Here is a 6,587-nt window from a genome sequence, read left to right as displayed (position 1 = left end):
AACCATATTTGTTTACTTTAAATAGAATATAATATGATTTAGAAGAATTACATTGAAAATATTGCATTAGGAGAGCATACGCTCATTTATAATTAGTAACGGAAAAAAAAAAATATCAATGAAATACAGTTAATACATAAAATATATCTTTTTCGTGTTTACATTGTATAAATGAAAAATTATACAGTGTAGTAATTATATATAACTATATGATAAAGCTTTTATAATAAGAAATATTTAATCACGGAAAATAGGTATAATTTTACATATAATATGAAAAATATAAAAATATATGAAAACTAATATCATCAGCAAAAGCATGGTAAAACTATAGTATTTATATATATTAATAAAAAACGAAATTATATTAAACGACATATATAAAATAATAAGTAAATATTAATAATATAAGAAGTTCTAATATGTTTGAGAGAACATACATGAAAATACAACAATGATACTATATGAAACTAAACAACTAGCTGTTTAAATAAGTAAGAACAAAATTAAAAAAAGCGTATGCATATATCTCATCAAAAAATGTGAAAGAAGAATGAAGTTAAATGTAAATATTTAAATAGAAACGGATAAAAATAGTTCGTTATTAGGATTACTTGAAATATTTTTTATAAAGTAAATAACTAATTTTAAGAATTATACCTGCTTTAATAAAATTTTTTGCGTATATATATTTTTATTTAAGTTCAATAACTAGAATTCATTATCACATATTATTATATTATTTTCTTCTCTTTTCCCTTTTTTTCTTCTTTCGACTTACTTATTTGTTATAAGTAGTATATATTTTATAAAAATTCCATATTAAATTTTACACAGATATAATACAACTTCCGAAATAGAATAAAATATTGTAAATTACGTTAACATAATTAATACAATAGTATTATTACAATTCAGTATTTTATATAAATGAACTAAACTGTTTAGTATTACATGTGACTCTTCCGTTCTGGCAGCACATGTACAATTTTTATAAAAAAATAGAATAATATAAAATAAATTATAATTTATCAATAATAGAAAAAAGGAAATTATTAATTTACAACACTAATACAATCTCTCATGAATATTTAGCACAATAAAATGTAGAATGAGAGATTATACCATATAAAAAGATATATCAATATTATTTATGTAATATATACATACGTTAATTATCTATGGTACATTGAAAAATATATTATTTTACTTATATAATTAAGTATATAATACTTACGAAGTATTTTATTAAAAAATATATTGTTGGTAATATTTAATAAAAATTAAAATTATTTAAAATTTTTAAAATATGGTATCATTATTGTATTTTATGTAAAATATTACATATAATATGAAACTTGAAATATTTTTTAGAAAAATATTATATTTAAAATAAATAATAAGCATATGTTCTTTCATGTTCTATATATTCATTTAAAGTATATAATATTCAGAGTAAGTATTATTAAATATAGTGATATAAAAGTTTATCCATAAATATATATTTAATGATAAAAATAATAATGCTGTTTAATTATTGCACTAGGTGGAATTAATAAGCATAATGTTAATTATACTTTTTTTTCATTTAATTTTAATAACATAAAGAAGTCATATTTTTACCCTGTTACACGTAAAATTATAAATATTCTTTTCTTTTTATATTTTCATAATATTAAATATAAACATATTAATAACTTTTCTTTCTAAAATGTATAACTTATTTTTTTTCTTTTTATTATGTATGTATTTTCTATATTTTTAATGAAAAAAAAAATCATACAAAATATTAGATCATTATTAATATAAAATAAAATGAAAAACTATAGCCATGCATTTTATAATGTAAAGATATTGATATATTTATTTTTATTTTGTATAAACAATTCGCATACCAAAATATATAAATATAAAAATTATAAATAATAGCGTTTTCGTGATAACTATTGTTGTGCTATTTTAAAAACTTTTATATTTGAAGTATTTTATTTACTCTTAAATTGTAATTATGTTTCGCATATATAAGTTAACATTTTTATTATATACATACTCATTTAATGTTGATATAATATATATAATATGTTTCCTAAAAAAGTTTAATAAAATAATTATATAGAATATATCTAAATATTGATAATACACAATTATCTATATCAAATAAAGCTTCCTTATGTACAAATGCATCTATAAAACATAAATTAAAATAACAAAAATATATATATATTGATATATATATATTTGTTAACTATTATATAATTATTCCAATATTCATTAAGTTATTTGAGAAAGTCATATTTCCTTTAGTATTTTACATATTATCCTACGTTGTACCTTTTTTTTCCATTATGCTTACTATATATATAATATATATCATATATTCAAATACAACTGTTCAAATATATTATGCATTAAAAAATGATAAATTATCTTTATTTATATTCTCTTGTATATCATTATTAAGCAATATATAATAAAAAGAAATGCAGTAGTGTGTAAGGCATTAAAATAAAAAGAAAGTATCCAACAGAAAATTTGCATATAAATAAAATCAAAAAATAATAAAATATTAAACAAATAATTCTTTAATACAACATTTTGATTAAAGATAAATAGAACGGATTAATATTTTGTGTTAATTAACTATTTACCAATATTTATTATCAATTAATATATTTTCCTTTTTTTTCATTTAACCTTCTCTCCATTCATTATCTCTTACGTACTTATTTCAAAAGAAAAATTAAAATTTGAAATAATATATTTATATTATAATAGAATAATCAATCATTTTTGAATTAATTTTAAATCTTTATGTAATTTTAATTACCAATTAATGTGCTAAAAAGTATTCTATATTAATTCGTGACTTTTTTTTTTTTATATTTCCAAATAAACTTTATATGTAAAAAATATATATTCATGTAGTTGTCAAATTCAAAATAAGAACCAGAAATAAATAACATAATTTTAATCTATATATTCGAATATATATATGAACAATTACAGAAGTGTTATTGGAAGACTTCCATATATTTTGTTTTAAATATTGTAAAATATCATTCTATTTACATTCAATTATATTATTACGATTTCTCATTATAAAGTTCTAATTTATTTTACATTTTTTAACATAATGTTTTAATTAATTCTGCTGTAATATATACTAATAATTTTTCGCATGTTCAATACGTGTTCAAATATACTTTAACTAATTAATATGCCGAACGATACATTCTATTAATTAAAATATGTAATCAAAATTAAATAGTTCTTATTCGAAAGTGACAAATAACATATAAAGTAAAACCCACATATGTAATAATATATAGTACATAAATCTATTATATTTATTACTATATATACCATATATTATTAATTTTTAGGTAATTCATATGTACATAGTATTAAATGGTACAAATACATTATAGCGATATGTAATTTCAGTAACTACAGATACATTATACCATATTTTATATAATAATAAATCACATTCCTAGATACAATATATTAAAAGTAAAAAACTATGAACAAGAAATTTACAACACTGTAATATCGCCGTATAAAAAATTAATAACTAATCTAACACAATAAAAAAGGAGCGTACTCTCAGTGATAATTACGACTTGGTTTATGAATTATTCATTTTAGGAAAATCAAAATATTAAAAAGAATTATTTACAATAATACAAGTAATAATATATATAAACATGTGCATATCTGTACTAAAAAAACAAAAAAAGCGTCATCCATATATTGGCGATAAATTTACACAAATGCAATATTATTTATTAATGTATCTTATATTTAATACATTATTGTTAGCCGTTTGTCTCTCACTTTATAAAGTGAAATTTGATATTTTATAAAATTATATAATTTACTGTGACTTAATTTCAAATTATATATATCATATATCTCCACTTGTGACATATTTGTTTAATGTAATAAAAGGTAGGAGAAATATAAAACAAATATTAGTGTATCCAATTATATAACAGAACATATAAAAACGCATATCCATTAGATAATCCTTTAATTTCTGTTAATATATATTAATTTAAAATTAAGCTATTGATATATAAAAAAATGTAAATTTGCATTTTTCTTACAGGTGATTGTTTATGACATACTAGAATAATATTATATTGCCATTATGACAAGGGTAAAATTTATTGCTTTTTAATATCACTAAATTTATGCATAAACTATCTATATATGAACCAGATATTATCACGTACATAATATGAAAATTACCGTTTAAATAATTCTTACTAATTCTCTTGAATCCATAATTAGTTAGGATACGGATATGTTGAAGGAAATTACGTTTTCAAAAAATAAATACAGAAGAATTGGAAGATATATTGTAAAGGAAACTACTTTATCAAAAGACAAAGACAGAAAAAAACAAATTTAAACAATAATGCTTAGTAATGGCTAAATATATAATAAAAAAAAAAATTTTCACCACCATATACTTAACAGAATGAGCGGAAACAAGTACATAAAAATCATTTTAAACATCAAATTGGAAAGCTTAATAAATAGAGTGGTTGTCCTATGATTATAGATTATATTGATATAATAATTTTGCAATTAAAATATGAAGAAGCTAATTTTCGAGAATAAAGAAAAATATACATAGATGAAATACGGACCTATAAATAACGAAAAAATACGTATAATTGTAATGGACATAGTTCATGTATAACTGCATTTAAAGATTATAATTCATGGCTTACATAAAGAAAGAACTATTTAGAAAAAAACATAAATCCTTAAAATAATTCTAAAATAATAAATAACAAAATAAAAATTTGAACCCTAATTTCATCATACAAAATAGTCAAACATCTAAAAAACACTTTAGGTACTTAATCCTGGATCATCCTCTGCAATAAAAATCTCAAACTGAAGTGGAAAATAAACGCTCAAAATAAAGACAAGAAAAAAAAAAAAAATAAATTTTCACCTAAAAGAGACAACTAATCCCCAAATAAAACTAAATCAAAATATGCTATCCAGTCTTAACAGGAATAATAAATTCTACGACAAAAAGCAACTACGGAAAATGAAGCCAGTCAAATTAAAGATATACAAGAAGAACTCCCTAAAAATTCTACACATTCTCAAAAATCCTATACAAGTATATCACCAAAATGCAAAATACATAGTCCTGATTCTCAAGAAATAAAAGAAATCATTGAGCCTGAAACTATTTTATTATATCCTAAAATATTAATGCCTAATTCGACCTTTATATCTTTTATGCTCCCTAATTTGCAGGTTCCCCTAATGTTAAAAAATTTTATAATTTTGTTATAATTACAATATATAACATATATATCTAAAATGATAATACAGATACAGTGTTAAACTCACAAAACAAATACGTATCATCAATATTATTTTGATTCGTGGTTATTATTTTGTTTTCCCTTTTTATTAAAGTAAAATATAAATTATGTGAAAAAATAAATTAATAATTTGAATATTGTAATAATTTATTATATAAAACTATTATTTTCTATATTAAAGCTCGTTTTAATAGGAATGTTTTTAAATAAAAAAAGATAAAAAGAAGAAGTGCAAAATTCTTCATAATACTACTACTTTTACATTCTCACAAAAAAATTGAGTTCGTAGCATAAAATCACTTAAAAAATTCAATGTAGAATTAAGAGGATATCATAAAAAGTATAACAATACATAATCCTAACATGATAAAAAATGTAAACATGTCAAAGGAAAAAAAGAACAGCCCCAAAACTATTATTGATGTACACATGGAAGTATTAAAAAAATGCATAAATGAAGAATGCCTATCTAAGAAAGCTAAATCTTTTGAATTATGCCTAGAAGATTTTATAAAAGAGAAACATGCAACCTATCCTAATATAAATACTGATTAACAAATAATGAAAAAAGTTAAAAGTAGCAATAACATTAATACACAAATTTTATAGAATAAATAAATAGAAAAAATGAAAAATTTTCTGAAAAATGAAAAAAGAAGATTGGTTTAATAATTTCAAAAATTAATAGAAAAAAGAACAAGATTACTTTAAAAAAACTGAAGAATTAAATGGAATATTGTCAAAAGATAATCAAAAAATTCTATTTTTTGAAAGACTCATAGATTAATGGAAACAGTGGATATCATAAAAGATTATAATTATATATCCACATTTGGAATAGTGCTGATCTAAGTGATTAACAGGGGAATATCAAAATATATTAGATGATTATGAAAATGAAGAAACTAAAGTTAATGTATGATTAATAAATAAAATAGAAATAGAGCACAAAGTGTGTAATGAATAATTATCTAAATATATAAAAAAAAAAATTATCGGCAAAACTGTATTCTCGTACTTAGTATGATATTAGAAGAACTCAAAAAAGAGGAGTGTAAAAGAAATAGGGAATCACATCTCTACGATTACATAAATAAATGGAAAACAGAAGAAAATTCACTTAGGAAAACAGAAGCTACAGAAAAAATAAGTGAAACGAACAAGAGAACTGTAGAAAGCATAAAAATCTGGATATTCATAATTGAAAGGATGAATACTAATATAGAATGA

General features: G+C 20.1%; 1 pseudogene, besides 1 other annotated feature; it reads left to right on the top strand.

The window, feature by feature from the left end:
- The first annotated feature begins 5,720 nt into the window (after positions 1-5,720).
- PmUG01_11062800 lies at positions 5,721-6,587 on the top strand (annotated as a pseudogene).
- Positions 5,721-6,587: a sequence feature (STP1 protein, pseudogene).

This window comes from Plasmodium malariae (assembly GCF_900090045.1).
Source record: "Plasmodium malariae genome assembly, chromosome: 11".
Taxonomy (NCBI): Eukaryota; Apicomplexa; class Aconoidasida; order Haemosporida; family Plasmodiidae; genus Plasmodium; species Plasmodium malariae.
The sequence above is the reverse complement of the archived record's forward strand: the minus strand, read 5'-3'. Positions and strand labels throughout refer to the sequence as shown.